The sequence below is a fragment of the Adiantum capillus-veneris genome, chromosome 4, assembly GCF_014529385.1.
Source record: "Adiantum capillus-veneris isolate H3 chromosome 4, ASM1452938v2, whole genome shotgun sequence".
NCBI lineage: Eukaryota > Viridiplantae > Streptophyta > Polypodiopsida > Polypodiales > Pteridaceae > Adiantum > Adiantum capillus-veneris.
The window spans coordinates 92,447,315-92,469,874 of NC_140934.1; positions in this window are offsets into that span (position 1 = coordinate 92,447,315).

Below are 22,560 nucleotides of genomic sequence, written 5' to 3' on the forward strand. Positions count from 1 at the left end.
AAAAAAATTCGTGGTGAAGTGTACCAAGGATTGGTTGACATGGTTGAGGCTAGAGATGGCTTAGAGAGGACTGAAGGTCAAAATGTTGGCTGTATAATTATTTTGCCTTCATCTTTTGTTGGAGGTCCAAGATATATGTGCCAACTATTTCAAGATGCAATGGCAATTGTTCGTAGTAGGGGTAAACCGGATCTCTTCATCACATTCACATGTAATCCACGATGGAAGGAAATAGATGATGCATTACTACCTGGACAAAGTGCTGTTGATCATCATGATCTGACTATACGAGTGTTTTATTAGAAGTTCCAAGATATGATGCATTTACTTATCAAGCAAGCCGTATTTGGGGAGGTGATTGGACATGTTTCAATGATTGAGTTTAAGAAGAGAGGTCTTCCTTATGCTCATATATTGTTGATACTTGCATCCGAATATAAACCCATAGATACATTACACTATGGCAAGTTGGTTTGTGCTGAGCTCCCTAACAAGAATGTGTTTCCAGAATTATTTGATGTAGTGAGTCATTGTAATGTTCATGGGCCATGTGGTCCTTTGAACCCAAGTTTGTAGAGTGCGCAGGTGATGGAGAAGATAGGAAAGAAGACTACACACATACACCAACACACATCGAGACACACACACACAATCGTTACCCTGCAGCAGCCATTCAACGAGCTGCTCTTCTCTTCTTCTCTTTTGAACTATTATCCAAAGTATATTTACAACATAGTGTAGTCAGTGTCCAGCCGCCCATAGCACAATGGACATATTCTTTAACACTCCCCCTCAAGCTCAGAGTGAGCTTGCATATGATGGATTCCCAATGCTTCACGAAAGTAGCAAAACTTCTCCTTTCCAAGAGCTTTTGTGAATATATCCGCAACTTGATCATTTGTCTTCACATACACCAAATCAATCTCATTTGCCAAAACTTTTTCTCTAATGAAGTGATAATGTACCTCAATGTGTTTAGTGTGAGCATGGTAGACTGGATTCTTTGCCAACATGATGCTGCTAATATTGCCACAATATATAATGACACTGTCAAGATAGTCAAAACCAAATTCTACCATAAGTACTCTCAACCATGACTCTGCACCTAAGAGGGATGGAGTATGCTTCTGCCGTCAGCGGTGTTTTGCTAATGCCGAGATGCCACGTGTTCGTCACTTTCGGAGCCGGTCGGGGCATCCCTTCGGTGTCAATTTTCAATTCGTTGTTGCTTTCGGCTGCTTTTGGTCTTCTTTCTCCTTTTGTCGATGGTGGGCGTTCATTTTCTTCTTCGCTTTACGTGTTTGTGCATATGTGCTTATGTGTGCGTGTATGTACGTGTTGTGGATGTGAATGTGTAAGTAGGTACGTTTTTATGCGTGTAAGTGCTGTTGTGTGTGCGCAAAGCGTGTGGGTGTGTGTGTTTATAGTATATGGGTGAGAGAGACCGAGGGAGTGTAAGTGGGTATGTATATGGGGTTGTGTGTGTGTATGTGGGTGAGTGTGTGTCGGCAAGTATGTGTGTGGGAATGAAAGTGAATGAGAGATTTTATTTTTTTTACTTGCTGGTTCACCAACTACACAGAGAACGAGAGAGGGAGAGAGAGCGTGAGTGAAGCAGGTGAGGGGAGAGAGGGAGGAGAGGGTGAGGGAGAGGGAGTGTATGTGTGTGTGTGTGTATAATGAAAGAGAGAGAGAGAGAGAGAGAGAGAGAGAGAGAGAGAGCGAGAGTCTGAATGAGGGGGAGGGAGATAGTGAGCGAGAGATGGGGAGAGAGGGAGGGAGAGTGTGAGGGTGTGTGTGTGTGTGTGTGTGTGGGTGGGTGTTGAGAGAGAGAGAGAGAGAGAGAGAGAGAGAGAGAGAGAGAGAGAGAGAGAGAGAGAGAGTCTGAATGAGGGGGAGGGAGATAGTGAGCTAGAGATGGGGAGAGAGGGAGGGAGAGTGTGAGGGTGTGTGTGTGTGTGTGTGTGTGGGTGGGTGTGGTGGGTGTTGAGAGAGAGAGAGAGAGAGAGAGAGAGAGAGAGAGAGAGAGAGAGAGAGAGAGAGAGAGAGAGAGAGAGAGAGAGAGAGAGAGAGCCTCTACTTCTTCGGGCCTGGCTGTCGACAACGAGTTAGAGAGAGAGAGTCAACGGGGCCGAGAGACAGAGAGAGTTTGGGTGAGGGAGAGGGTGAGGGAGCATGTGGGCAAGGGTGGGGAGAGAGAGAGAGGGCCTATGCTTTGCGCATGCATGGTGGCCCCCTGTGGGTTGACGAATGAGAGGGAGAGAGATATTATCTTTAATTGTGCCCTATGGGTTGGGTCTGGCACATGACAGAAGAGAGAGGGTGAGTGTGAGTGAGGAGGGAGTGAGAGGGGGAGGGAGAGGGTGAGAGAGGGAGAGAGCTGAATAATGGATGAGGAAGGGAGAGAGAGATAGCTGAATAATGGTGCCCCCTTGAGCAGATGACGAACAAGAGAGATTTTGGCGGCTTGCAAACAAACGAGAGGGAGAGGAAGGGGTGGCGATAATGGAGGAGAGGAAGGGAGTGGTGCCGTGGGGGGGGGGGGGGGGGGGGGGGGGGGGGGGGGGGGGGGGGGGGGGGGGGGGAGGACTGCACATGCACGAGCAAGGGAGGGGAGGTGGCGCATGCAGGGAAGAGAGGAAAAAAACGTTTTTTTTCTTTATTTTCATTATTATTAAGCTTCTAGTTGGGGTTGGTTCTTGCGGCCGCGGCTTCGAAAGCCGGCCATCATTAGCCTCTGGGTGAGCTAGAGTGCGAGGCAGTTAACCCCGTGTCATTATCCCTCCCCCAAAAGGTTAGGGGCATTTATGCCTCTAACTCATTAATTTGGTCATTGTCATCAGAGGTGGAGGTTGATGGTGTATCCTCATCAGGAATGTCGATAGGTGGAGTTTGATCAAATCGTAGAAAATAAGGTTTAGGCCGCTATCCATTGACTCTAGTCTTATGAAGCTTACCATCAGCTTCCATGAGCTGGTAACTCCCATTAGCATATTCTTCCTGATGATGAAAGGGCCTTCCCATCGGAGTAGGAACTTCTTCTCCTTGCGTGTGTCAAAGCGATTGTCATAGCGGAGCACCAGCATGCCCTTCTTTAAAGCTTTATGTCGGAGATGTTGATTGAAAGTAAGCCATCTGTGTTCTACTTGTGCCGCATAATGATTGATTGCCTCCTTTCTGCCCAGCTGTAGTCGTTCCAAGTCAAGGATGTGATCTTTCACATGCATGTTGGGTTGTTGAAGCTAGCTCGTCATTATTCTGAGACTTGCTAGTTGCACCTCAATAGGTAAGATTGCCTCCTTACCAAATACCAAATGATATGGGGTGAACCCCAAAGATGTTAAGAATGAGGTTCGGTAGGCCCACAAAGCTGGGAGTAGATACTTATCCTAATCCCCAGGATGATTGTTAACCTGCTTGGTGATGATTTTACAAATCATTCCATTCACTTTTTCAACTAAGCCATTACATTGAGGGTAATATGGTGTGGAGTGCCTCCTTGTAATGCTTAGTTTTTGCATTAACTCCCCTACCAAGTCTACCCTGAAACTTGGCCCTCTATCGGAGATGATTTCTAGTGGTGTGCCAAACTTGCAACAATAGGTGTGCTCATAGACAAACTTGGCTACCTCCACCGCTGTGATCCTAGTTGTGGCTGTAGCTTCCGCCCATCTAGTCATATAGTCGACTCCCATGATGATGTAGAACTTCCCTCAGTTGGCCCTAGGCAATGGTCCTATGGTATCTATACCCCATTTTTCAAATGGCCCATATGAAAGGATAGGTGTCTGTGGTTCAAGCATGAGTGATCTGGTGCCGGCCTTTTGACACAACTTACATGTCTTACACCAGTGGTGTACATCACGATTGAGGCTAGGCCATACAAAACCAACCTGCAAGATTTTCCTGCTTGTTATATATAGGGCAAAGTGCCCGCCACAAACACCATCATGACAACTGGTATTTATCCCAGTAATTTCATTAGAGAGAGGGACCTTCATGAGTACTTGGTCCTTACCCTTACAAAACAGACCGTCATTGATAAGTTGATACCTTGTGGCCTTCCTGGTGAGCCATTGCTTTTGCCCTTTTGTGAGATCTGGTGGACATTCCCCTGTTTCTAAGAAGTGCATTATGTCGGGTAAGGCATCACTACCTTGAAATAGAGGGAGCTTTAGCTTTATAGCCCCAACTACCATTTCCTGCAGTCTTTCACTTGCTAAGGCATCGGCTTCATGGTTTTGAGCCCTTGGAATGTGGTGTAATTGAATTGCTTCAAACCTACCCAACAAAGTTTTTACACAGCTTAAGTGAGTCCTCAAGCTATGATTCTTACATGTCCATGCTCCATTTACTTGCCTTACCAAAAGCAGAGCATCCCCAAATACACTAAGGCATTTTACCCCTTGTGAGATGCACCATCGCAACTCCTTTGTCAGTGCTGCATACTCAGCTTCATTGCTAGAATGCGATTCTAACAAATGGCCAAGCAAAAATACCTTGATACCTTTGTCATCAAAGACCACTATGCCTCCAGTTGCTTTGTCAGATGCTCGCTTGTAGGCTCCATCAAAGTAGAGAGAGTGTGCTCTTTCTATTACCGGTGGCTCCGGAAGTGGTTGAATTCCCTCCCCTCTAGATTGCTTTACCTTTTTCTCCAAGTGTTTGTAGGTCATGAGTCCCCCCAAGCTTGCCCTTGTCGTGATTTCCACCTGCACGTGTAGTCAAACTCTTGCAGATGAACTAGACATTTAGGAATTCAAGCAAAAACATCCATGTGTTGTACCACATAGGGAAACATTTCATCCATGGTTAAAATTACGAATTGCCTAGGAAACAAATATGATCAAAACTTTGTAGTTTCAAATCTAAGGGCTAGGACTAGGTGTTCCGCATGGGTGAAGCCTTTCATTACCACTATCATCATGCGAGTGGAGAAGTAGATTGGCCTCATGAAAGATGTCGTTGCGTCCTTTTGGAGTAGCACTGCCCCCAAGGAGTCATCACCCACACTTGAGGCGACATAGAACTTTTCGTCCCACTTAGGCGGTGAGATAGCTGGTAGGGTGGCTAAGACCTCCTTTACCTTATTGTAGTGATGCTCTCTCTTCTCGTCCCATGTGAAAGTCGATCGTTGTGTGAGTTGTTACAGTGGTAGAACAAGTTGTGATAGTAGAAGTATGAATCTACTCAAGTACCTCACCTTTTGTAGAAAAGAGACTAGTTGACGTGTGGTTATTGGTGAAGGTAGTGCGATGAGTGCAGACACCTTACTTGGATCGGCATTGATACCTTTAGTTGAAATTTTATGGCCTAAGAGAATGACTATACTTTCCCCAATGTGGCACTTGTCTACATTTAACTGCCCTCCTAGGCTTTGCAGCCTTGCTAGACCCTCGGTCACTTTTTTAAAGTGTGAGATGCGAGGGCTATATATACAAAAATCATCAATGAACACTCTTATGGATGTTCCAAAGAACGGTTGAAAGACATATGTGACGTATCTCTGGAATGTGGTGAAGGGGATCGGGGAGCACCACAGACGGAGAGTGAGAGAGAGAGAGAAGGAGACACACGACAGACAGATATGGGTGGGGAGACTCAAAGAGTGAGCAGCCCCCTATACACTTATGCTATATATAAGGTATACAAGTCAGTGGGCGCCCAGACTCTGGGTGGTTGGGCATGGCACAGGCGCCTATACCCCAACAACCTCCCACTTAAAGGCGACTGTGCCTTTAAGCAAGGGAACCTAGTCTAAAGACTACAAAAGGCGAGAGAAAATCGCTCTCAATCGATACCCACTGGCTGGCTGTGATCGTGTGCATCCGGCTGTCCTGCTCCCGTGTAAGTCCATACACCACCAGACGTACCGCACACATACTGCAAGTATGTACGCAATACCTGCATATCTCCCTCGTGCACTATGCCATCATCAGTCAACAAACGACTGACAACCCCAACTGCATATGCTCCCATTGCAGCTGCGATATCCGGTCTCAAGATCAGCATCTCATACATGAGACCACCGAATGCCGATGCAATGCTAGTGGGCAGTGCTAGCTCTACGGAGCATGCATCAACATATATATCCCTGGCAATAGGCATCTCTGACTGACAAGGCGTGTCAGCCACATGCATCTCCTGACTGTCAGCAAAAGACGCATCAACCTGTCGTGCAACCTCAGAGCAAACCAGCTGCTCTAGGTGTCTGCTGGAAGACATATCCTGCACAACTATATCCCCATGCTCACTGTCGAGCATAGAAAGGAATGACTGCATAATCGCTGACATCTCAGTTTCCTCTGCAATCATCCACTGCAAACATGACCACTCAATCTGCTGTGACTCACTAGAGCTCTCATGCTCTAACTCCGTATGCATAGACTCTTGCACAACGTCCTCCTGTCGTGACTCACTAGAGCAAGACCGCTCTACCTGTCTATCCTGCATAGAAGTATCTCGCACAACTGACTCTCTGCTTTGCTCAGTCACTAGCAAAGCATGCATGTCTGACTCTGTCACCTCTCTGTGTGACTGCTCAAGTCGTGCCCCAACTGTGTGTACAACGAGCTCACTACTCTGTACTCCATGCAAAGCATCCTGCAACCCACAAGCAAAAGAGACTCGCCTGCTCTCTCGCTATCTACCTGGCTGCATGATCACAGAGACAACACCGTCTCTCGCGTGATCCACATGCAATGGGTAACCTGTACCACTCCTGGCACCTCTCGCAATCACTAGCGAACCCAAATGCATCACAAAATCTTGCTCTCGTAGAGAAATCTGACATCCACAATCTCTAAGCTGACCAATCGAGATCAAACTCACTGTCAAATCTGGTACATAGCACACATGTCGTAACAAGTAAGATGCACCACTCGGTAATGACAGTCTCACATCTCCTGCACCTGCTATCGCATGCACCGATCCATCGGTCAAATGTACACTGCCAAGCATCCCGCTAGAATAGCTACAAAACCATTCACGATGCGGCGTGACATGAAACATAGCATCTGCGTCTAGCAACCACTGCGAAGGGAGTGCACTATCCACATGTATAGCATCTCGTGCATAGCTTGAGGTAAAAGTGACATCCCCGTCACTAGTATACTCCGACACTACATCTGCCTCAACTGTCAAAGCAACTGAGTCCATGGCATCACTACATACATCTCTGAGACTGCCATGTCTCCTACGATGTCGCATACGATGAAAACAACGTCGTCTAACGTGTCCAGAATGACCACAATACCAACATGTCACCTGTCGGCGTACTCATGAATGTACATGTCTCACACGAGTCCTTGATGACTTAGATCTATCATACATATCATGTAATCTGCGCCAAAGTGCTCTCGAAGTAGTCTCATACATAACAAGAGCATATACAGATTCTGCAAGGTGCAAAGAGAGTGTAGATAGTGCCATCTCCTCTAGCTCCTGCCACTGATTGTCAGACATGTTTGAAGGTCTACCTACATCACCACTCAATGGTCGATGCAACCCTCGCTGTGCCAATGCATCAAGCATACACTCTCTCCATGCCGCAAAGTCTGACCCATCAAACACGCGCATCTGTGAGAGGTCACAATCTGATCGATCACCTGTCTCTGCCATGAGCACAATGTAGCAAACTAGAAAGCAAAACCACCTCACCAACAACACCTGGAAACTGTCTACCAATATGGCCAGAAACACAATGTAAAACCTGTGAGACACACTCCAAAATAGAGCTCCCGCAATGTCAATACAAGCCTCGCCTGCTCTAGTATCACACTGCAATCAAACGCACTACTTACAAGACGCATTCATGACGACCATAACCTTGTGCATAATCTTCATCGAATCTGCCCTGAAATTCAGCCCAAATTTACAAAATTCTCAGCCCTAAACTGGCTCGAATCGCATCAACAAAAGTCTGCAAATATGGCTGTAAAATCTGATGCAAAGTTGCACCAATAACTGTGCAAAGCCTTGCACAAAATCACAAGTCAATATGACTCAATCGCGCATAAATATCTGACAAAATTTTGGCAGAGTCTCCTTTGTAACTGGAGCAAAATCTCAACAGTAAACCTCAAAGAGACAATAATATATGCCACGATGGCCAATCCGGGAAGAAACTCGACCGGAATCACCTCACAAAGTCATACATATGAGCATACCCGCTCTTGCCGGAGTACCACTCAACGGCACCGCAAATGACATACATGTGAGTGATGATTGCTGCCAAAATAACTTTCAATCGATGACCAAATGTCTGCCAGATAACTATAGCAACATTTCGCAAAACCTTGCAGGATCTGTCGCTATGCGCAATGCGAAATACGGCACACAAGGGCATACACAAGTGACTCCAAACTCCAACCAAATGATGACTGAAAATCACCTGTCAAAGTGGGAGTAAACTCAACCACTAAATTGTCAAAGAGCAACCTACGGATACGTAGAAGCAATACGTAAATTGAGCCAAATCTCAAATAATCTCAGCCACAAACAAATACACAAATCCATATATGGCATACATAAACCGCCAAGACCATGGCAACATAGCTCACTCTTGCATGAGTGGCTCTCTTGACAAATGCATATCCAAAAACCTGTGTACACCTATGAATTTGCTGGTTTCTTCAGAAAATACTCCATGTGTGTGAGATATACCAAAAACAGTGTTTTTGGGACCCGAAAGTGCACAAATAAACCTGCTGCTATACCTGCTGTAATTCAAAGCATAATTTCAATAAATATACATTACCATCGCGTCCGGAGCGTGCCAAAACCCTGACCTAGACTCCTGGATCATGTAGATCTGACTCTGTATGACGGAGCTACGCAAAAAACTGCGTTTTAGAGCCCGAAAATGGCAAAAACGAGCTGCACACAGTCTTGAACCTGCTCCTGCTCCACTCTGCGTGATGCAATGTCGTCTCAATGCAAGCTCCAACGCAAGAGCTCTGCCACAACAGCATCCAAGCACTCGAATGTCAAGCTCTCCTCCGCCGAGCACTTCTCTAACGAGCTCCACTGAGCTCAAAAGCTCCTCTCACCAAGGAAGCCGCAACCGTCTCCTCGACCAAGCTTGACCACACCAAGCTCCTAAGCTCCAAAGACAATGCTCCTCAAGCTAAAATTGCTCTCCGTGAAACTCTGCAATCGAACTCCACCGTCGAGAGCGAGCGAGCTATCGCGCGAGCTATCGTCTCGAAGCTCTCAAAGCCGTCGTGCTATCCGCGGTCACCATAGCTCTCATACCAATTGAAGGGGATCGGGGAGCACCACATACGGAGAGTGAGAGAGAGAGAAGGAGACACACAACACACAGATATGGGTGGGGAGACTCAAAGAGTGAGCAGCCCCCTATACACTTATGCTATGTATAAGGTATACAAGTCAGTGGGCGCCCAGACTCTGGGCGGTCGGGCAAGGCATAGGCGCCTATACCCCAACATGTGGCAGGTGCATTTATGAGACCAAATGGCATAACTCTATAAGCAAAACAAACCCATGGTGTAATGAAATGGTTTTTAGTTGATCTTCAAAGGCTATGCGTATTTGAAAATAGCCAAAATACCTGTCACACATTGTGTAGCATTCAAAATCAACTACTTCATTCAGAATTTCATCCAAGAAAGGGAGCGGGAAATGGTCCCTCTTTGTGGCTGCATTTAGTGGTTTATAGTCGATGCAGACCCTCCACTTCCCATTCTTCTTAGGTGTCACCACTACGGGTGACACCCACTCTGAGTTTTCCACCGGGTAAATGAACCCTGCTTCCAGTAGCTTCCTTACCTCGGCAAGGAGCACCTTTTCTTGTATGACCCCGAGCCGTTGTAGTTTCTGCACAACCGGCTTTACCGCTTTCTTCGACTTAATGTGATGCTCCACCGCTGTAATACCTGTGATTCTTTCATAGTTGTCAAACAAAAAGGTCAGGGAATCCCATCAACATTTGCAAAAATTTATCCTTCTCTTCACTTGTTAATTCCATAGACAACATACTTTTCAACCTACCCTCTCCTAGGCCAGGTGATTTATTTTCCTCTTTGTTGCTTTGACCTTCTGGTGACGGGTTGCCAGTCGTGCTTGCCCTTTGTAGATCCCTCATGACAATGCCCATCACATCAGTGGAACTGTCGCTCTCATCGATGGAAGTGGTCTCCTCCTCATAAGTGGAAGACTCACTAGTGTCTTTCATCTGTTGATGTCTCTAGGTCCATCTTTCTCTGCTTGACGGTCCTCATGTCGTAGTAGATTGTTTCCCCCTTCTTACCAGTTATGTGTAGAAGACCAGTGCCCCAGTTCTACTTTGCCTTCATGGCCATCAACCATGGCCTTCCCAAGATCAATGGATAGCCCTCCCCCTTAGTTGACGTCGATGACTATAAGAATGTCAACCATGTTGCAGCCCGAAATTGCTTTGGCTACCTTTGCTTTGGAGCGCCTTGTACTTACCATTTTAGACCATTGCCGCCTTACCTTTTGTGAGAGATGTAGCAGCTGTGGCCATGTAATCTTTGGTCCTTGCTCTGCCACATATAATGTGAGATCATAGGGCCTGGAACTCTCTCCTAACCGGAGGTCAGTGATGCCCATTTTTCATCGTGGTTTTGACGGCCTTTTGCTAGTCTCTTCCTTCATGCTTCTCTCATCATCAGCTTGTGAAGTTTTCTCCCTCCGAGCTCTCTTTACAGTCATGGTTTCAAATGGTTCTACAAAGGTCTCCTTCACCTTACCCTTTTTGCCTTCACTCTGGGTGGATCCACTACTACAACCTTTCGTTTCTCCTCTAAGCTTATGATGCTTACAGTGCGATCAGGTGGTGGTGCCGGTGGAAGAGGTGGAATGGGTGCTTGTGGTGGTGCCTGGGGTGGACGTAGAATTTGTGTTGGTGGGACTGGTGCTCGGGGCAGAGGTGCTCTCTTTCTAGGGGGTGAAAGTTGGTTTCTCCTACCTCCTCTATTATAGGGTTGTCGTGGTTGGGGGCAATAACACATACCATGACCATCTTCTCCACAGTTGTAGAAGTGATACTCCCTATTTTGTCATTGTGCTCTTCTCGGGTCTTGATCTCTCTCTTGATTCCTTCCTTGATGTATCAAGTGGACATACAAATTCTGCAATTGATTAGTAATGTGGGCCAACATATCTTGTTGGTCATCTCTTACCCCAAGAGCTGGTGGTGGTGGAGGTGAAGTGGTGGTTGTTGTGGTTGGAGGTTGACGCAATGTTCCTGCTTTTGTTGACTCTGTTTCTTTGGCTTTCATCCGCAGCTTCTTGTCCTTGAGGCAAGCAATCTCCATGGCTAGCTCATAGATAGCGAGGAATCTACCCTTTACCTTTTCCTTGAGCGGCGACCACAAGCCATGCGTGAACCGGTCCTTCTTGAGGAAATCGGGTGCAACTTCTCCTCTTGCCAGTGATTCAACCCACCGTTCCCACAAATCCATGAACTTGGACTCATAGGTGGCATACTCTAAAAGACCATCCTGCTTCAAGTCTCTCAACTTGTCCCACAGCTTCTCTGAAGTAGTACCTCCCCAAAACGCCCCTCAAAAGCAGTTTTTAGGAGCTCCTAGTTATGCTTGGTTGCTTGTGGGAGCGTGTTGTGCCACGACCTAGCTTCTACCTTCATGAGATGCTTAAAGATTCTAACCTGGGACTCATCTGTATCTTTGTTGCTTACTACACATGCTACTTCAAAGTCATCTAAGAAATCTGCTACCAAATCCTCCCCCTTCTTTCCTTTAAATGTTGAAAATGCTACACTTGCCATGATTATAGAGAGGAGAGAGAGAGAGCTAGAAAGATACACTGCTTAGCTTACAACCAAATTTTTTTTATTTTTTATTTTTTTCTTCTTACAAAAAGGTGTGTATACCCTTTTTATACTATAACATAGATTAAAATCTCAAACGGTACATTGCCTTGTACCAACGGTAGGACACATTGTTGATCTGATGCCAGAACCTCAAAGAAGCACTCTCCTCCTAGCATGGTGTTGATGATGTGTTGGTAGTGAGCCTTCCAATTCAGTATTACCTTGATTGAACGTACTCATATCGAAATGTGTGATCTGCCTTGAGGTAGGTTGTACTGACTCATGTGAAGCTTAGAGGCTCTTAGTCGCTGTCGAAACTAGTGGGAGAGAGTGGTGTCCTTTCTTGAAACAGACTTAGTAGATCCCTAGTCTCTCTAGTGAGGGCGTGAGCATGTGCTTCTGTTATCTGTGCTACAACATCAGGTGTGACTTGGAAACTGACTGTGATAATTACCTCGGTGACTTGAATTACCCGATTCTCGAAGTAGAATAGTGTTGACTCTCTACTGTGTAGAGCTCCCTCCACCTTGTTGTTGCGGGTTGGTCATAGGTTTCGGACATGGTCTCGACCTCCTCCTTCTTCTCCTTGGTCCACTGGCTATGTATATCCACTGAGTCTGATGTGTTGGTTTTCTTTCCCACTGCAAATCTAAACTGTGCAGAGCTCCCTCCACCTTGTTGTTGCGGGTTGGTCATAGGTTGCGGACATGGTCTCGACCTCCTCCTTCTTCTCCTTGGTACAATGGATATGTATATCCACTGAGTGTGACGTGCTGGTTGTCTTTCCCACTGCAAATCTATCACCGTTACGCCTGGAACTGGAGCCTCGATGGAGATGCGAAGTTCGTCTAGCTGTGCTTAGAGCTCTTCTTCTTCTGTCGTCTAGTGAGCAAACCCTGCTAACCACTCATCCATCCACAAAAGGTTAGGGTTTTGAGTCTTGTAAACGGAAGGGTTTCATGAAAGGATCCTCAGTGTGGGGGAACCAAGAAAATGATAGTCGGAAATGATGTGCCATGTGGGTGCCTCTACACCACACATAGCCCGAAATCCCCAAGCATCATCTCAGGGAGGTAGCACCTAGGGTGTGCTATCCTATAACTCGAAAGGGGCACCACCTAGCATAAGCGCGTCTAGGACGCGTATCATAGCCTCGAACTTGTCACTCTAGCACAACACACCAAACCACTTTCTTCTGAATCCTGACTATGAGAGAGAGAGAGTGTGTGTGGGGGAAGAGAGAGAGAGAGAGAGAGAGAGAGAGAGAGAGAGAGAGTACCCTTTTCTTATTATTCCCTATTATGAGAAGTCCCAAATGGATACACAACCATACCATCCACACCAGGGAGTCATTTTGAGTCGTGACCTTTGGATTTTTGGACCGTCGTCATGGAAGGTTAGACATGAAAATAGATCCAAGAGCTTCCATAGAGAAGAGGTGGATACTTACACCCGACTTCTACCACACAATACAAATACACAAGTCTTGATGGCGAAAAGGTCCTTTCTATTGCTGTAGTTGTGCAACAAGATTACAAGCTACTTGAGCTTCAAGACGCGGCTTGGGCTAATCAAGAGATTTCGCATGAGCTAGATGTGTGCCTAAACCCATAGTCCATGGTGCTAGCATCAAGTGCTCCTATTCCATGTGCTTAGAGTGCCAACCTTCCCAAAACTACCAATTGTCTATCATGCTTGTGTATTGTGTGCATAATGTCATGGCTATGGTAATGTTGTGCTTCTATGTATTGGTGTTCTCCCCATCGTTTGAGTGGAGAGCTCACCCTCCTTATATAGGATTTTGCGAGTGGTGACCTCTCTTACAAGTGGGGTGAGAGAGAGTGTGAGTGTGCCATGTGATTGTGGGACGTGCTCCAGTGGAGCCTCTTCTTATTCTATTGAGTAGGAAAGAAAAGGTGAAGAGAGTAGAGAGAGGGAATGAGACATAGGGAGTGGGGTAGGGGTAGGTGAATTTACAAGTGCTAGCCATAGCTAGACTTAAGGTAACTTAGTTTAGGGCTTTTTACAAGGGTTTTTCTGATGGGAAAAGTCGTAGAAGAGGGATGGAGTATGCTTCTGCCATGAGTGGTGTTTTGCCGATGCCGAGATGCCACGTGTTCGTCACTTTCGGGGCCGATCGAGGCATGCCTTCGGCATCAATCTTCGATTCGTTGTTGCTTTCACATGCTTTTGGTTCTTTCTCCTTTTGTCGATGTTGTGGCGTTCGTTTTCTTCTTTGCTTTATGTGTTTGTGTATATGTGCTTATGTGTGCATGTACGTACATGTTGTGGGTGTGAGAGTGTAAGTAGGTACGCATTTATGTGTGTAAGTGTTGTTGTGTGTGTGCAAAGGATGTGGGTGTGGGTGTTTATAGTATATGGGTGAGAGAGACCGAGGGAGTGCAAGTGGGTATGTATATGGGGTTGTGTGTGTGTACGTGTGTATGTGGGTGAGTGTGTGTCGGCAAATATGTGTGTGGGAACGAGAGTGAATGAGAGATTTTTTTTTTTTTAACTTGTTGGCTCGCCGCGACTACACAAAGAACGAGAGAGGGAGAGAGAGCGTGAGTGAAGCGGGTGAGGGAAGAGAGGAGGGAGAGGGAGAGGGTGTGTGTGTGTGTGAATAATGAGTGTGAGAGAGAGAGAGAGAGAGAGAGAGAGAGAGAGAGAGAGAGAGAGGAGAGAGAGAGAGAGAGAGAGAGAGTTCTGCAGTTGCGTGTGACTCAGGAAAGGAGAGAGAGAGAGAGAGCGGGAGTCTGAACAAGGGGGAGGGAGACAATGAGCAAGAGATGGGGAGAGAGGGAGGGATAGTGTGAGAGTGTGTGTGTGTGGTGGGTGTTGAGAGAGAGAGAGAGAGAGAGAGAGAGAGAGAGAGAGAGAGAGAGAGAGAGAGAGAGAGAGAGAGAGAGAGAGAGAGAGAGAGAGAGAGAGAGAGAGAGAGAGAGAGCCTATGGTTTGCTCATGCATGGTGGCCCTCTGTGGGTTGACAAACAGGAGGGAGAGAGATATTATCTTTTATTGCACCCTATGGGCTTGGTCCGGCACATGACAAAAGAGAGAGGAAGAGTGTGATTGAGGAGGGAGGGAGAGGGTGAGAGAGCTGAATAATGGATGAGGGGGAGAGAGAGAGAGATAGCTGAATAATGGCGCCCTCTTGGGCTGGTGACGAACAAGAGAGAGATTTTGGCGGCTTGCAAACAAACAAGAGGGAGAGGGAGGGGTGGCGATAATGGAGGAGAGAGGGGGGGGGATAATGGAGGAGAGGGAGGGAGTGGTGCCATTGGGGGGATGGTGGCCTACTGCATGTGCACGAGTAAGGGAGGGGAGGTGGTGCATGCAAGGAAGAGAGGAAAAAAACATTTTTTTCTTTATTTTGCATTATTATTAATCTTTCGATTGGGGTTGGTTCTTGCGGCCGCGGCTTCGAAAGCCGGCCATCATTAGTCTCTAGGTGAGCTAGAGTGCGGTGCGGTTAACCTCGCATCACTTGTTAAAATTGGCATCTTGTTTGTTAATTAGGGTGTCTATGGCTTCCAAAGAAATGATGAAAGGTGAAAGCAATATGAGAGATTTGAAGGTGTGGAAAGAAGGTTTGGATGAAGCAATGAAAAACAAGGTGAAGTCTTAGTAGGGGCCTTCAAAAGGAAAACAAGTGACTATTGAAGGGTCATGAGAGTTAAAAATCTATTTTAAAAAGGTAAAAGCTCATAATGATCCTTGGCAAAAAGAGAGAGAGAGAGAGAGAGAGAGAGAGAGAGAGAGGGGCCGGGGGGTAGTGTTTAAAAGAAATCCTTAGCCCTTACTGTAAAGGGTAGATTTACAAAATTTAAGCTATTAGTTGCTATTTATGATTAAAATTGCACAAACTTCATCCATACTAATTAAGGTACAAAAAAGAGAAATAAGTAATTATCATTTATAATTTAAAAAGTTACGTACAAAGCTTAGAAATTCACATTTTAGAAAAGTTTGAGCTATTAATTGTTTGTATATGCATTCTTAGAGAACTTCATTAAAAGGGCTCTAAAAGCATGCCTTCTTACAATACATCTTTCACTATCTCATGAGCCATGGAGGGAGATGGAGCCTCAAAGAATCATGCGTGTCATTATATAAAAATACACTTTTACAAAAAAAAATCCAAACATCTTCTCATAACTAATATAATTTTTATATATATATATATATATAGAGAGAGAGAGAGAGAGAGAGAGAGATTATAAATCTACGTTGTAAAAGGATGTTTGGTTTAAAATTTACAACATGAGATGAAAATTTGACATTAACCCATGTTTGGCATTGGGCATTGCCTTAACTTAACTTGCTTCATTCATTTTGCCTTGATTAAAAAGAACTTTGCATTTTTTGGTTCAAATTGGATGCAATTAAAAACTAGAACCCTTCACCAAATTCTTGATCTACTTCTTTACGGAGCTTGAAAAAAACTCAAGCGCTCATGCCCTCCATGCATCACATATGGAAGCTTCTCTTGAACGTGGGCACACCCAAGAAAATTGCCATTAGTGCCCAGTTCCCTCCGTGTGAAGAGGATCAACATTTTTGTCAGATATATCATAGCTACATGTGTGTGTGTGTGTGTGTGTGTGTGTGAGAGAGAGAGAGAGAGAGAGGGAGACAGAGGGAGAGAGAGATTTTCTAGTCCACGTAGAACTAGCAACCCCAAGCCAACTTCTATTGCCTTCAACATGTATTAAACTATTGGAATTAGTGAGCAACCACGTCATGAGGGGCTTTGAGGGCTAGAGAAGTTAACATCGTTTGCCAATATTTGTGGACGTGAGCAGATATTTCATTTCATTTTTGGAAGAGGAGACCTTTGAATTTGAAGTGAACTAGTGTGTGAAAGACTGGGTGGAAACCCTCATTGCACATCCTTTGGTCTTATGAGAATGTGTTGGACATGCAGCTGCAGTACTAGTTCTCCCCATTGCTCTCCTACCTCCCCCATATTGTGCTTGCATCACCCCTTGCACGCTGCTGTCATGAGCTGGTACTTTGCACTATGTAATGTACAAATGTACTGTCAATAGGGTCAATTTGAGACACACAATCTTAGGTTCTAGTTAGAACCCACAGAGTAATGCATTTATCTGCGTCCTATGTGCTGCTACTGTGTTGTTTTCGCTAGAATCCTGAAGAGTAGGAGGCCATAATTGACTTTGAAAAACCAAAGGCAAGGTAGTCAAAGCCATGACACCCATGTGTTAATTAATGCAGGGCCATTTTTTGAGTGCAGTTTGATGATGCCGGTACTTTTGAGGATAAAAATTAAGTGATATGGATGGTGGGAGATAAAGTGCTATGCAATCATGTTGGTTTGTATTGCTGCGAAACAAGTAACATAAAGTACATAAAGGCAACAAAAGGTTACTCTCAGGGTGAGACAATGCAAGATCGCTAAGATCAATGGCAACATTGGAACGTGTGCTATTCCAAAACAGTCACGATTGGAATCATTTTTTGTAGCATGTATGTCAACTTCTAAAGCCAAAAAATGTACCTGGCATTCAAAATTCCATCTCTTGGAGTGCATTGATTCCACATGTACGTTTCACAAAAAGGGCTTCATGTTGTAAATGTTCTGCCTCAAGTGTATCTAACGACAAGTTATGCCAAGTATGGCAAGAAAAGAAGCACTCAGCTATTGAGAGAGAATTTGAAGTGATTGTACATCCTCTAATGCAATCACCTGTGTTGTCACCTTGAGACTCGAAGGTTTTCAAGGTTGTTGGTCACATACTCGTCCAAAAATGTGATGATTGGATTTGCTTTTCTTAGCATGCAATTTAAACGTCCCAAAGCACAAAAAGTGTTTTGCATTCAATTTTCCTTTTCTTGAAGTCCATTGAGTGAATGGTTTTTCCCAATAGAGTATTGCTATATAGGAAGCACATAGATTTTTTTTCAAGGATTCCAGTGAGAGGATCTATTTAAATGCAATAATATGTGGCATAGAGCAAGAACTTGACATGGGAAGATAAATTCATCATTTGGTAGTTATGGGTCCCACAAAATGCTATGATTGGTTGTCAGTGTGTATACCAATTGTAGTCTACTCACCAAAAGCAGAGTAAGTGCTTGATGAGCTTTATGTGCGGATTCTATCACTGAGAATGCATTGGTTGAAGGATATGTTTGGCAAGGCAAGGCTATGAAGCACTTGCTATATCCAATGAATATTAAGAGATGGTTTGTCCTTTAATATGCTTGCATCTTGAAAGCATGTGGCTCTAGCAAGGTTGATATAGGAAAACATATCCTTAAAGATATGGTTTGTCCGAGGCTTGGGGAGAAAAAAGGCATGCTTGTTGTAATGGAAATGGCCTATGAACTTTGAGAATAGCGGAATTAAGAGAATTAGAGTGAGCATTTTTGTGAGGTCACTTTGAGAACATAGAGGGTGAACCTAATTGATGGTAGCAACATAAACATAGTACTTAATTAACTTGGCATGAACAATACTTTTGCAAGAGAGAGAGTATTAGAGAACATGACAATAGTTGATGACTGGCTTTACTTAGAGCTAGTCCCCCCTCCAAAAGACGTTTGTATTATAGATTCTCCCATCAAGAGAGACTTGGTAAAATACAATCTTGTGTTCCTTGTGACCTAAGTGATGCAATGAAGATGGAAAGCTTCATGCATCACGAGCATAACGTAAACTTTGCAAAAAGCATTAACTATCCCAAGCCTCAGTCCCAAGGCCTCAAACACCTTCGAAGGTGGAGAGAGCTAGCGGGGAATGAGGGTAGTAGGGAAGAGGAAGAAGAATCATCCATAGGAGAAAGAAATAGTTCCTCACTTATTATCACTCTTCTTGCTTAGCATAGCATAATAGCATAGTAATGAAGATGAAGAAGATGGAAAGCTTAAGCATTGAAGCATGGCTCTTGGTTGGATTCGCATTCCATAGCCAAGAGTGTTGGTGTAAGCTCTCCACTTCTCAACAAGCTTGGAGAAGGAGATGGAGCTCTTGCACTTTGCAATTAACACAATGAGAGAGATAGAGAGAGAGAGAGAGAGAGAGAGAGAGAGAGAGAGAGAGAGAGAGAGAGAGAGAGAGAGAGAGAGAGTGAGAGTGGAATCAAGAGAGTGAGAGTGGGAGAGTATACCTCCTCTCTTGCTTGGTCCACCTCTCTCTCTCTCTCTCTCTCTCTCTCTCGTATTATTTAACCATATAATTTGGACATGTGTCCTCTTTTTTCTCTTTGAGAGAAGGAACTTAATTATTTATTTTTATGCATCTAAATTCTCATTGGACCTCTTTAAAGCCTATCCAATAGGATTCAAACACATCATGAGGGCCACATGGGGAGGATCTTGACATGTGTCTTTTATGCTTCTTAAGTCATTTGGTTTGAATTGAACACTTCAAGCACTTAGTCATTTAAGCATGGAAACCGTTTATGCCTCTTGAGAGTTTATGTTTAAATTGAACACTTCAAGAACCTTAGTCATTAAGCATGAGAAGCACCTCAAGCTTGGGAAAGGTTTCCACAAACACTTTAAGCACTTTAGTTAGCAAGCCAACAAGCACCTCATGCTTGGGTAGGATTCCCACCTCAAGGTCAGCCCTAGCTTGCCTAAGGTCAGGACTTTTTAACACTAACTTTGGAAGTCTTTCATGAAGCTAACCCTAAAGTCTTTTAAGCTCCATTAGATACACGTTGAAGGAGTACGAGCGGAAGTGCGACGTGAGAGAGAGTGCGAGAAGAAGAGCACGACGATATGGTGAACTCGCTCTACTGTAATGTGTAGAGCATAGTGAGTTCTTATTAGGTTTTAACAAAAGAATATGTGTACATACCTGGCGGCCCGCCAACTTACCTGGGCGACCACATTGGGCTTTATACCCCAACAACCTCCCACTTAAAGTCCAATGTGGTACTTTAAGTGTGAGAGAAGCTACTATACAAGCTAATATACAAGAGATGTAGAGAAGTGATGTACTACCCTACACCTAACTGCTTGCAAAAATGCGCAAAGCTCTCTGAGGGAAGTCCTTTTGTAAGTAGATCAGCAGGATTTTTTGTGGTGTGAACTTTGACAAGTTGAAGTTGCTTATCCTCGAGCATTTCCCTGATGAAATGATACTTCACATCCACATGCTTTGTCTTTGAGTGATAAACTGGATTGCGAGCCAATTGTATAGCACTTTGACTATCACAATATAACACAGGCATCTCTTCTTTGATTACCAAATCTGTTACTAGTTGATTAAGCCAAATTGATTCTTTGCATGCCTTTGATGCTGCAACATATTCAGCCTTTGTAGTAGACTGAGTAACACAATCTTGTAATCGAGAACGCCATGATACTGCTCCACCAGCCAATGTAAAGACATACCCTGACGTAGACCTTCGGTTGTCTAAGTCACCTGCATAATCTGAGTCTGTAAAACCCTTTACACTTAGCTCCCGACTCCCATAGCATATACGCATACTCTTTGTAGCTTTCAGGTATCTCAATATTCCTTTCACTGCCTCCCAATGTTTCTTGCCTGGGTTTGACATGTATCGACTTACTACTCCCACTGCAAATGCAATGTCTGGGCGAGTAGCAATCATTGCATACATCAAACTCCCCACTGCAGACGCATATGGAATCTTATCCATTTCAGCCTGTTCTTCCTCAGACACAGAACAATCTTGTTTGCTAAGTTTCACATATGGTGGCAATGGAACACTCAATGCCTTTCCCTTCTCCATATTGAAACGTTGCAAAACCTTGTCAATATACTCTGTTTGAGATAACCAAATCAACTTCTTTGATCTGTCTCTCTCAATGCGCATACCAAGTATATGACTTGCCTCACCCATGTCTTTCATGTCAAACGATTTTGCCATCTTTGACTTCAAAGCTGAAATTTCTTCCAAGTGCTTGCCAGCAATCAACATGTCATCCACATACAAAATAAGGATCAACCAATTACCATCCTTAGCCTTCTTTGTATATAGACAGTGATCGAACTCACTACGTTTGTAGCCTTGAGAAAGCATAAACTTGTGGAATTTATGGTACCATGCCCTCGGTGATTGTTTTAAGCCATAAAGACTCTTTAACAACTGGCATACCCAATCTTCCTTGCCTTTCTCAACAAACCCTTCTGTCAGTTGCATGTAAATTTCCACATCTAAATCACCATGCAAGAACGCTGTCTTGACATCCATTTGGTGCAACACCAAATCTAATATGGCAACCAATGCAAGAAAGCATCTCAATGTAGTCATTTTGACCACCGGAGAGAAGACTTCATCAAAGTCAATGCCTTGTTCTTGCTTAAAGCCCTTGGCAACAAGCCTTGCTTTTTACTTTGGCTGACTATCATGAGCGGTGATCTTATACTTGTAAACCCATTTACAAGGTAGAGCCTTTTTGCCCCGTGGTAATTTAACTAGCTTCCATGTCTGGTTTTTATGCAGAGCTGTCATCTCTGACTACATGGCCAATTGCCAATTCCCGGAGTCCTTCATTTGCACTGCTTCCTTGTAACATGAAGGCTCATTGCAATCGGTCAACATGACATAGTTCATAGATGGAACAAACCTATCAGGAGGTCGCATGACACGTCCAGATCTATGCACAATAGGTGGCTCAGGCTCAGCCACAACCTGTGGTTCCACTCTATCCTGTCCTTGCTCCTCTTGAGCCCTGACATTTTGTCTTGCACGTGCAGGTCCATCTTCTTGGAAGACAACTCTTCTAATCTCCTCAACCCTCTCTGGTTTAGAATGATATTTGGATTCATTAAAGTGAACATCATTGCTATGGACAACCTTTCTGGATTCGGGATCCCAAAGTCTGTACCCCATCTCACCAGAATTACCATAGCCTAGAAAGATGCACTTTCTACTCTTTGGCTCAAGTTTGTTCCTAAATTCCTTTGGAACGTGAGTATATGCCTCACAACCAAAGACTCTGAGATGCTTGTATGAGGGCATTTTGCCTAACCATACCATCTCTGGCACTGAATCCTTCTACAAAACCTTGCTAGGAGATCTATTTACAAGATGAACAACTGTTGATACAGCTTCAGCCCAAAACCCATTTGGCAGCTGTGCATTAGACAACATACTTTTGACCTTCTCTTGTATGGTCCTATTCATCCTCTCAGCAACACCATTTTGAGGAGGATTGTAAGGAGCAGTAAGTTCACGTTTTATACCTTTTGACTCACAAAAGTCCTGAAAGGCCTTTGAAACTACTCTCCACCATTGTCAGTGAGTAAGCATTTAAGCTTCTTGCCACTCTGATTCTCCACAAGTGTCACAAACGTTTTGAAAACACTAAACGCTTCATCCTTGTGCTTGAGAAAGTAAACCCATACTTTCCTCGAGTAATCATCTATAAATGTCATAAAGTAAGAAGCTCCCGCTAGAGATAGGTTAGGCATAGGTCCACACAAATCACTATGAACAAGTGCCAACTGTGTATCTCTTCTACTGCTTCTATGCTTATGTGGCTGCTGTGTTTGCTTACCATACAGACAATGTTCATAGAATTCAAAATCATTAAATGAAAAGCCAGGCAAATAACCAGAACGAGACAAGATTTCCATTCCCTTCTTAGACATATGTCCTAACCTGCTATGCCACAAAGAAACGTTCGGCTGCTCGGTTACATTGAGTACATTTTTAGAGACATTTGATACATAAATCATGTAAAGTCCTCTAGAGTTTACTCCATGTGCTACTGTCATAGAACCCTTGGATATCTTC